Here is an 11892-nt window from a genome sequence, read left to right as displayed (position 1 = left end):
GTGAAACTGTAAGGTTCCTACTTAGGTGAGAAAGCATATCCAAGGAATTATGCGGAAAGTAACACTAATACTACTACTAAAAGGAATTCCACGGAATTTAATACATAAAATTTCTGAGAGGGTGTTGTTTGTATCCCTGCTTACATTGTCAGTGAGGTTCTCCAAGCTTGCACTCAGAAGCAAACCCTGGGGTCTTAAGAATCACAGAGGAAGGACCAAGCCTCCAAAGTTCCCAACCTCTCTTCCAAGCTTAAGCTCAGAAAAATGTAGTTCTCCCTTTTGAAAACATGCCTTTTGCTCACCCCTACAGTGGTGGGAGAAGCAGCAGCACTGAGCAGAGGGGTTCCTTGCTCTCTCCCTGGCTCACAGCACACCAGGAGTAAAGTGATAGTGTGCTGGAACTTTTGTTCTTCTACTTCCCTTACCCTGCTGTGTTAGATCCACATAAGAAAGAAAGAATGTGTTAGTTCAGAAGCTTGTGAGTGGTGGCTGCTGGGGGTTGTAGTCCTTCCAAGGACTTTAGTGTACTGGAGTAGCACTTGAAAAGATAATTCTTAACAGCCACCATGCCTGTCTACCTGATGTGCTGAGGAACCAGAATGTCAGGACAGGGAGGGAGGAGAGAGAAAAATTCCCTGTTCTGGTATTTTATTCCTAGTACATTGCACACCGGTGGAAGGGAGCAGAAAGGAAACTTTCTTTCACTCACTGCCTGCCACGGCCACTGTCATTGCCAGAAAGTAAAGGGCAAGGCTTTGGGCGAGGAGCAGTTGCTAAAGTGGTGGAGAAAGTGTGTGTGTGTGGTGGGGGGAGCTATCAGTTTTCAAGTCCTACATTGGTTTGGAAAAATTCTCCAATTTCTTCCCAGTTTGGGAGAGAAGAAATTGGATCATTTCCAAGTTAATATGAGACAAGCAAGAGAGCGCTCACCCAGCTCTAATTCCTAATACTGGCAGGGGATACAACTGTAATTCATAAGTGTTGCCTAGTTTAAATATTTGTACTTAACAGAAAAGACCTTGGCACAGACCTCAAAGCTTCTGTCCCACTGAGATAAATGTATCCATACCTGTATGGTAACCCACCAAGTGATGGTGGTGGTCTCCTCCTCCATCGTCCTCCCCCCTCAGTCCTCCCCCCTTTGCTCTTGCTGTGGCCAGAGTGGGGAAATTGGCTCTCTTGTGCAAGCAAGAGAACTGATTCTCCCACTCTGGTTGCGGCAAGAGCCTCTTGGAAACGGCAGTGGGTGCACCTGTGCTCCTGCCTGTCACTATTTTCAGTAGGGTATTTCCATGGCCGGGGGGAATCGGTTCTCTCACATGCACGAGAGAGTTGATTTTCCCGCTCTGACCATCGCAAGAGCCAACACAGCAGCAAGGGCAGGAAAAGAAAAAGGCGGCAGTTGGTACAGTCAGGCTCGGTTGCCTGGCACCTCCTCAGCAGCAGCAATAGTGTGCTTGCCATCTTGATGAGGCAGAAGCCAAGAGGCACCATGGCAGGACAAAAGCGAGAGGCCAAGACTGCATGGCTGCTAAAATTAACTGAGCAGAATGCCAGACCTTAAAGGGAACAGTGGCCCTGAGGCCCAGCACCAATCGGAGGCTGTGGTGGAGCAGGAGGGAGGTTTGATTTTTGTTTTTGTTACTGTTAACTTGTTTTCAAAGAAGCACACACACACACACACACACACACACACACACACACACAGAGCCATGGCCGGCTGTCAGCACAGCCAGGGCCCAGACAATCTGAGGCCAACTTATTCCAGACATGAAGAGAAGAAAGAAGACTTCTTATCAAGTAACTACAGTATGTGGTTTCCCTTTTCTCAGCGCTGTTTAATATGCTTGCTGTACTATTGCTGCTGCTATGATTGATGACTGACTATCTGCCTCACAGGGATGCTGTGAGGACAAAAGGGGGAAAGAATCATGGGTGTCACCCTGAGATCTCTGGAGAAAGGGTGGAATATCAACACAGTTAGTAATAATTAACACATCTCTCTTCCTATCTTGCAAAATGAGAATAGTGACCTACCTAATGAGCTGGTCCTGAGGATGACTGAGACCAGGATTGTAAAGCACTCTGCATGTTAAAAAGTGCTGAATGAAGGATTGTACATACATCTGTCTCCCTGGAGTGTAAAATCCATTGCCTTGTGTTCTCCTTTCTATGGGTGCAAAGGACTCTAACATCTGCTCTTTAGAACTGCTTTGGATCCAAAAGAATGAGCTGCAAATATATTCTGGTTATGTATAGTGGATGCAACTGAGAGGAGGGCATGATACAGACCCTCAAGGCTTTTTGTATCCCTTGCCTCACAACATGTATACCTTCCCTCTATCCCAGGAGTTCTCAGCCTTGGGTCCCCAGATGTTGCTGGACAGCTCCCGTCATCCCCAGACACTATGGCCTTCAACAATATCAGGCATGCATGATTATGAACCCCTCTATCCCATTGTGCACCCCAATCCATTTTTAGCCAGAGGGTGGTTATCATAAGAGCCATGCCATGTAGAGCAGGCAGGCTCAACAGGAAAAAGCATCTCTCTGTTCACATGAAATTCCTTTTGCTGACTGCAAAGAAATTCTATGGTTAGTGACCAGTTACACCCTTTTTTGTCACCCCTCCCTCCCTTTATACAGTATTACTTCTGCTGGGATGTCCTACAGACCAGGTATATGTTAAGCCTTCTGTTACCAGAAGCTAAGGAAGGTGTGCTGGCCATCTCCATACCAAATGGACAATGGAGCAGAGAGGGTTTGGGATCTTTTGTCATTGTGACCAGGTGAATAAACTAATGCAGAATCGAATAACAAATAAAACACTTTACTTATAGCAATTTTTTAAAAAGTTTGCAAACAAAGCACGGCTGCCGCTTTGAAGTTTCTCCGTGTTGTGCAACCTTGATTGCTTCCTGCGCACAACACTAAACAAACACTTGGGTTCCTTCCTGCTTCCAATGTAACTGTGATCAGTTTGAATATCTACTGGCCCATCTGGATACATATGTTTGAACCGCACTGCCCATATTTCAGTTACATGAGATTCACATCCAGGTATGCGCTGCGCTTGAAATAACTATAAAATATCATGGCTGTTTTGCAGCTTAACTGATTTATTATGCTTTGAGGAGTAGCCCCCCCCACACACACACACAGCCACCCAGCCCCTTCACAACTCTGCCAGGCCTCTCTTTCTTGCATTCCCTTACTTGGCAGCTCTTTCAACGTCCTGAAGATCTGTTAGATTACTTGTATTGCAAAGAATTTCAAAGTGGGATGAGATTTACAGCTAAGTGAACAAGAAAACATCAATACTGCAGACATTTACTGGTAGGGAAAAGAATACTGCATACAACACACAGCTGCTCATTTTCATAGCTACTCCCTCTAGTGGAAGGAGGGTAAGAAGGCAATTTTTTGTAGGCAGTTTGTGGTGAGGTAACCATCCACCTGCATGCAAGTATTTATTCTTGGACTCATTGGTGTAGCAAGGTTGAAGGCAGCCCGAGTACAAACTCTGGAGCACCCTGCCACCCCTTCACGTGCATTTTTCTCCCTTTGCCGCCTCTTCAGTGGCTGATTTGCTTCAGTGCTGCCCCTCACCACCAATGGCGGAGGCATGCCCATACTCCAGCTGGCTCCAGCCTCCGCACTTCAGCTGTGCTCCAACTGGGTCAGCGTGGGCCTGAGAAGCGGCTGTGGCCAGCAGGATTGTCACGTGCCCCACTGATGGTGGGCAGCACCATTGCTGTGAGCCACTCATGACCTGGCCAGCAGAGGAGGGGAGACGTGCAGAGGTGGAGGAGGCAAATGAGGCAGCCCCCCCCCCCCAGTCAGGGCAAGGAGACTCTGGGATGCAGGGCAGCATGAGTTCTTCCAACCCGTCCACCCTACTGAAGCTTTGTCCCAGCCTGGACTGAACTGTTTAATCTTGCAGTGTAAAAATGATTCTTGCAGCTCTAGAAAAGACCACAGTTCGCAGGAAACCAATTTTTCCTGCATCTTTCCTAAGACTGCAAGGGGGAAAAAACATTCTCATTTTTAAAAATGATGCTGCAGGAGACATTGGCTGGTGGGCCACTTCGAGGGGTATACATGTAAAAGGGGATCCAGTGAGGATTCCCTTTACAATTAAAGGGCATTCAATACAGTAAATTGGGGGGAGAATATTTACATATAAAATTAAGATGACAGAGACATCAGAGACATTCAGGCCCCTACGCATGGGCGGAGGCCATTAGAGTAACCTCCGCACAGGGCTCAAACCGGGCCACAGCCGACCCAGGCTATCATTTGGGAGGCTGGGGAGGTTGAAGGAGCCCCTGCCTCCTCCTCCTCCAATGTCTCCACAGTGGCTGTGGCCGTCTCCGCTGTCTCTGCAGCCCCAAGCACCTTAATTTTGAAGGTAAGACTACCTCCCTCCCCCCTTACTTACTGTAGGAAATGCCCTTTACTTGTAAAGGGAAATCCTCACTGGATTCCCCTTTTCAAGTATACCCCCCAAGCCAACCCAAGCCAGTTCTTTGAACCAGGGGTCAGTCTGGTTCAAACTCAAACCAGCACCCCACTCTTTGAGGGCCACTCCAGTTTGAACTTGGAGTGCCCAAACTGGGCCAGCTCAATGTCGAGTCCAGCAAATGTGAGCTAGCTCGCACTTCCCTAATGGGGACTTTGAAACATCAAGGTGGTTCTCAAATCAAGTCAAAACTGCTTTGTACAGTCCTATTATCATTATCAATCAACATCATCATCCAACATTTTAACTAAGGCTGCATACATACTGTGCAGAAGAAGCACCCGTGCTGTGGAATACTTCCCAACTCCTGTTGGCACTCATGTGAGTGCGGAGGGATTTCACTGATTTCCCCTTTCCCCTAAAATATTATGTGCTATCCCAAAATACTGTATGTCCTTGAGGGCTGCACAACCCTCATGGACAAATACTCAAGTGGCACAGGGTGCTTCCATGGGAAGGCAAGATCAGTGAAATTTTCACCCTGGGTGTGATTGCCATAGCTAAGTTGATTAAAGTCTTCTGCTGCACAGGTACATCTCACATAACACCCATGCAGTCTTAGTAAGGATGTCAGCCACTACTATTGCCTTGCAGATTTCACAGATGTTTGCTGCACACTGGACTGATTTCTGTGTCATACTGAGAAGAAAAATAGGCTTTATCAGGTTTCAAGAGACTCCTCTAAGTAGCAGCAAACATCGTTTGAGGTCTTCCATAAAATGCTATGTGTTCTAAAAAATGTATTGCACATGTGGTTTACCCAATCAACTTTCACTTTCTGTTTTAAATGTAAATAGTTATTAGGCTGGGGAACAATTTATACAGCATTAGACCATATCAGTAGCAGTTCAGCTGTGTAAAGAATTTCTGAAACCTTTAGGGTTATAAAATGTGGTGTTGGGGTTGGCTGCCTGATATTGCGGAAATCCTAAAACAATTGTGTTATGAACAAAGTGTCCTCTCTTTCTGTGGGATGTTAAAAAAAGATCCAGCTGTGAGATCTATACCTTGTAATATATGGAACTTGATCTTTTGAATCTAAATTACATTTCCATCACTGTAGTACATATTTTCACAATATTCTAACTCAATATGTATAAAAAAATTGAAAGGTTTTATTGAAACCTTTACCACGCTTAAATAATTAAGCCAGCTCTTTACCATGAGGCTATTTTTTTATATATCATGATTTTTTCTGGAGGTTCTGTGTGGGTTTTTGTTGTTGTTATTGGCTTTAATATAGTTCCAAAGCTTTCAATACACACTGGTCATAATCCTGTAGATTTGATGTATTCATGGAATATTCCTTTCACATAAGTGCTTTCATTTTATACATACCCGAGAGCATAGCAAACAGAGCACAGCCAACAGGGCATTGGAGTTTTGCGGGAGTTTAGTGGGAGGTGTGCGGGGGAGCCTGGAACAAGTCCCTATGATCACAAGGAGCCCGGTGGAGAAGGGTAGGTAAGTATAAATCCCTTCTTCATATAAGTACAAATCCCTCCCTCATATTCCTGAGATAGGCTGTTTGGACAGTTAAATAGCTGACCAATACAGCTGAGACCTATTCTTCTAATAAACAATCTCAAAATACTGTAAACAACCAACAAAACCAGTTATAAAGACAGAAAGTCATCAGGGGAGGGGGCACTTCCCAGGGAATTGCACAGAGTGTCACATGTATGACTGTTTGCTCCATGGGCGGAAGTCATGGGTTTGTGCTTCGTGCAAGGAGCTCCTGGCTCTCAGGGAACAAGTTCGTTCTCTTGACACCAAAGTGGCAGATCTGAAGAAGTTCAGAGAGGGAGAGAGGCATGTGGACAAGACTTTCAGGGACGTGATAGAGGCATCCCACTCCAGGGCTGATAGCTCCTCTGCTGTCAGGGAGAATGGAGGTCGCGGGAAAGGAGGACATCGGTCTGAGGAAGAGGGAAATGCTCCTTTAGAAGGGACCCCTTCTGTGGAAGATGAGCCCATATCCTCTCGCACAGGAGATACTCCTCCGGGGGGGGGGGGCTCCCTGTAGTGTGTGGTTCAATCATTAGAGGTACAGAGAGGTGGGTTTGTGACCCATGTGTTGACCACATGGTGACTTGCCTGCCTGGTGCGAAGGTTGCAGACATCACACAGAATCCAGATAGGCTGTTAGGCAGTGCTGGGGAGGAGACAGCTGTCGTGGTGCACGTCGGCACCAATGATGTGGGGAAATGTAGTCAGGAGGTTCTGGAAGCCAAATTTAGGCTGATAGGTAGCATAGAAGTCCAGGACCCCCAAGGTAGCATTCTCAGAAATGCTACCTGTTCATCACGCAGGTACACTGAGACAGGCAGAGCGGAGGGGTTTCAATTCATGGATGAGGCATTGGCGCCAGAAGCAGGGGTTTAGATTTGTTAGGCACTGGGATACATTTTGGGGCAATCAAGGCCTGTACAAAAGGGACGGGCTGCACTTGAACCAAGATGGAGCCAGACTGCTGGCACTTAAAACCAAAAAGGTTGCAGAGTAGCTTTTAAAATGACGCCTGGGGAATACCTGACAGGAGATGGACAGTATCCGGTTTGGCAAATGCCATCCTTTAAAGTGTGAGGGTGCAAAGGATTCAGATAAAACAGAAGGGGACAGAGCAGAGCCACAGAGGAGACAGAAGGCTGTGCCAGCTGGTCAAAGAGTCAAAAGAAAGACAGCATACACCAGGTAAAAGATTCAGCGTATAGGTGCTTATATGCCAATGCTAGAAGCCTCCGAGCGAAGATGGGTGAGCTGGAGTGCTTGATTGCTAACACAGAAATAGATATAGTGGGCATAACAGAAACATGGTGGAACAGTGAGAACCAGTGGGACACTGTTATCTCTGGATACAAACTCTATAGAAAAGATAGGGAGGGGTGCTTTGGAAGTGGAGTAGCACTGTATGTTAAAGAAGGGATATAATCTAACAAGCTAGAAAACCTAGGAGGACCGGAGTCCTCCACAGAAACCCCGTGGGTGACAATACAAGGCCTGAAAAGAAATGTGCTACTTGGGACGTGCTATCGCCCTCCAGATCAAAAGGCTAACAGTGACTGGGAGTTGCAGGAGGAAATCAGGGAGGCATCAAGGAGAGGCAGGGCAGTAATAATGGGTGACTTCAATTATCCACAAATAGACTGGGTAAATTCACAGTCAGGTAATGACAAAGAGGTCAAATTTCCAGATACGCTGAATGACTGTGCCCTAGAACAGTTGGTCTTGGAACCAACCAGAGAGAAGGCGACTTTGGACTTAGTACTGAGTGGCACCCAGGACCTGGTGTGTGATGTCAGTGTCATCAACCCTTTAGGGAACAGTGACAATAGTGCGATCAAATTCAGTATACATGCAGGGAGAGAATCACCAAGGAAGTCTAACACAGACACTTTGAATTTCAGAGGAGGAAACTTCTCCAAAATGCAGAGCATGGTGAAAAGAAAGATGAAAGGGAAAATCAGGAGAGTAACTTCGCTCCAGAATGTATGGAGGTTACACAAAACCACAATACTAGAAGCCCAGTTAGATTGTATACCCCAAAGGAGTAAAGGTCCTTGAGGCATCCTCAAGGATAAAATTGTAAAGCACATAGAACAGGCCTTGCTGGGAGAGAACCAGCATGGCTTCTGAAAAGGGAAATCTGGCCTCACAAACCTTTTGGAGTTCTTTGGGAGTGTCAACAAGTGCGTAGATCAAGGTGATCCAGTTGACACAGTATACCTGGACTTCCAAAAAGCTTTTGACAAAGTTCCTCATCAAAGACTCCTGAGAAAACTTAGCAGTCATGGGAGAAAGGGACAAGTACATGTGTGGATTGCTAACTGTTTGAAGGACAGGAAAGAGAGGGTAGATATAAATAGAGAGTTTTCACAATGGAGGGAAATAAGAAGTGGGGTCCCCCAGGAATCTGTACTGGGACCAGTGCCTTTTAATTTATTCATAAATGATTTAGAAGCAGGGGTAAGCAGCGAGGTGGCCAGATTTGCAGATGATACCAAACTCTTTCAGGTAGTGAAATCCAAAACAGATTGTGAGGAGATCCAAAAGGATCTCTCCAAACTAGGGGAGTGGGCGACCAAATAGCAAATGCGGTTCAGTGTTGGCAAGTGTAAAGTGATGCACACTGGGACAAAAAACCCCAACTTCAAGTATGCGTTGATTGGATCTCAGCTGTCGGTGACTGAACAGGAGAGGGATCTTGGGGTCGTGGTGGACAGCTCGTTGTAAATGTTGACCCAATGTGCGGCAGCTGTGAAAAAGGCCAATTCCATGCTAGCGATCATTAGGAAGGGGATTGAAAATAAAACGGCTAATATTATAATGCCCTTATACAAAACTATGGTGCGGCCACACCTGGATTACTGCATACAATTCTGGTCACCACATCTAAAGAAGGACATTGTAGAACTGGAAAAGGTGCAGAAGAGGGTGACTAAGATGATCAGGGGCCTAGAGCACCTTTCTTATGAGGCAAGGCTACAACACCTGGGGCTATTTAGTTTAGAAAAAAGATGACTGCAGGGAGACATGATAGAGGTCTATAAAATATGGATGTGCAAATTGATTTGGGTACAAATCGATTTGTACCCAAAGCTTGCTGAATTGGAGACAAAACAAATCACCCCTGTGGTCCATTGGCTAGATTTGGATACAAATCGAATCACGCCTGATTCTATTTGAATCTATTTGAGTTTCAGATCCCTCCTATTAATTTCCCCAGATTCCCAGCTTTCATTTAGGAAAAAAAAGCTAAGCTCTAGTCCTTACAGAAGTGGAGTTATGGAGCAAAATGTGTGGTCACTATTTTTCAAGTGTTTGGATTCTTTGGTGTATAGGGTTAGGGTTAAGAGGGTGCCAGCCAGAGAGTGCCAGCCACCCCCATGGGTTTCAAACCCATGGAGTACAGGGTTCTGTTGTTTCTGAGGTGTTCTTCTGAGTGTGGGTTCTCTGGCAGCAAATGAGATTTTCAATAAAAACCACGAATCCACTCTCATTTGCTATCAGAGAATCCATACTCAGAACACCTCAGAAACAACAGAACCCTGTACCCCATGGGTTTGAAACCCATGGGGGTGGCTGGCACCCTCTGTTCAATACACTGCCACTCACTCTGGGCCACTCCAGTGCCCCCAAAGTGCAGTTATGGGGCTGATGAAACCTACATGATTCCCTATGGAGAAAAATATTAAAGATGTGTAAACTTCAACAAATCACCCAAAATCAGCCCTCTGCCCAAATCCTTTGAAAAAATTCTGGTTTCTTCCTTGCCCCTCTTGGGCACTACCACCAACCCCACACCACTCTAGGCCACCCCTACCCCCTCAAATGTGAAGCAATACACCTCCATTATACCTTATGGAGGGAAACCTTAAAGACAGGTAAACTTCAACAATTCACCAAAAATCAGCCCTTTGCCCAATTCCTCTGCAATTTGGGTGGTAGCCTCCACCCATAAGGCACTACCATGCCACCCCACTCTTTTGGCCCTGGAAACCATTTTTTTAAAATCCAAATCCATTCAGATTCAGATTAATTCGGATCTGAATTGAATCTGGGGTGATTCGGATGGGTCCGATTCAGACCAAAAATCAAATCAAGGGTGTTCCGATTCTGATCTGAATTGAAACTCCAAAATTCCTAATTGCACAACCCTACTATAAAATCATGTTTGGTATGGAGGTGGTATGGTGATGTGACAGCCAACAACCTGGATGGCTTTAAGAGGGGTTGGATAACTTCATGGAGGAGAGGTCTATCAATGGCTACTAGTCAGAGGGCTATAGGCCACCTGCAGCCTCAAAAGCAGGATGCCTCTGAGTACCAGTTGCAGGGAAGTAACAGCAGGAGAGAGGGCATGCCCTCCAGGACTCCTGCCTGTAGGCTTCCAGTGGCATCTGGTAGGCCACTGTGTTAAACAGGATGGTGGACTAGATGGGCCTTGGGCCTGATCCAGCAGGGCTGTTCTTATGTTTCAGTAAAAATAGAAATGTTCTTCATCTACAGTGTAATGAGGGGAAGTAGAAGAGAAATCCTTTTACAGGTATAAAGAATTTCCTATTATAAACCAAATGAGGAATATACAATGTGTATTAAAAAGCCATAACAATTTTCTTCTTTTGTCTATTAAAGGTTCTGGACACATAAGGTCCTTGGACAACCTACCCACATTTGGCTTATGCGATGCTGTGTTAGTGTGGATGCAAAATCCTGAACTGCCACACTAGTGTATTTTGCTGGATTGGCACAACATCATGGCCCTGTGGCATTATCCTCACATTCAGGCTGAATGTGTGGTGAGGGTAAGTGGGAGTGTGCTGCCTCCCCATGCCTCCACACCAATGTGCCCCACTAGTCATGCCCTCCACTCTCCCTGACTTCAGCGCTTGTCTACAGACAGTGTCAGCCTGGACCTGAAGGGCTTCAGAGCCCCCCTGTCCCCACCATGAATACCCCCCCTTAATTTTTTTAAAATACCTGCCGCCACTGCTCCTCTCTCCAGGGAGGCCTCCAAATGTTCAGGGGGGGGAGGAGGCTCCCTAGAGCCCTGCACTCTGCCTGAAGCAGGCAAGCGAGTGACAGTTCCAACTAGTATCCCTATCCACCTCAACTCGACTGCCTGTCCTTCCCTCTCCCTCTAGGCAGCAGGCTCATCTGCAGCCTTTTTGGAGGAATGAGCAGGGGCAAGCTGCTCCACATTCTTACCCACTCTTTTCTGGGCAACATGGGCAGGCACACCTGGACAGACAGACCCACCAGCCACTGCACCTGCCACCACAACCATGGGGTGGGGTGGGGGCTGCTCGGCTCACCCCCCCCACCTGGCTGCACAAATGGCAGGTGTGGGGCAGCAATGGGGGGCATGGGGCAGTAGCAGGGTTCTGGGGAGGACCTCCAGAACATTTGGAGGGCCCCAGGAGGCAGGAAGCCATGGACCAGATCCCCAAGGTCCATGATTAAGAGTGCCTCTTAATAGTAGGGCATATGACTAGAAGGGCACTTCAATGTAGGGGGGGGCATGGCAAATTGGCACAGTCATGCCCCTACATGGAGGCTGAACACCGCAGCAGGGTTCACTACACCCTATGCTGCACTAGTGCAACAATCCCAAACCCTGAACTGATCCTCTTTATCTTCTGTTTTGGATAGCAGGCCATAGCATCAGGCCATTGACTTTAGTAATTTCAGCAAGCACAACACACTGGCCCTTAACACTTCCCGTTTGAAACTTTTGAGTAATATCCTTGCAAGTAGACACAGCAAGTTGCAGAACCCACACACTGGCTTAACTCCAAGTAACTGTTTTCCAGCTTAGATTGATATTGTGCTAAGATCTCCTGGAGTCCTGCAGTTCAGTTTTATGAAAT

At 46.5% G+C, this 11892-nt stretch overlaps 1 long non-coding RNA gene across 2 annotated transcripts in view; it reads right to left on the bottom strand.

Annotated features, from left to right (window-relative positions):
* Positions 1 to 11892, bottom strand: part of LOC128322042 (uncharacterized) — a 151100-nt gene that overhangs the window by 69400 nt on the left and 69808 nt on the right. The window lies entirely within an intron of this gene.

This window comes from Hemicordylus capensis, chromosome 4, assembly GCF_027244095.1.
Source record: "Hemicordylus capensis ecotype Gifberg chromosome 4, rHemCap1.1.pri, whole genome shotgun sequence".
NCBI lineage: Eukaryota > Metazoa > Chordata > Lepidosauria > Squamata > Cordylidae > Hemicordylus > Hemicordylus capensis.
The sequence above is the reverse complement of the archived record's forward strand: the minus strand, read 5'-3'. Positions and strand labels throughout refer to the sequence as shown.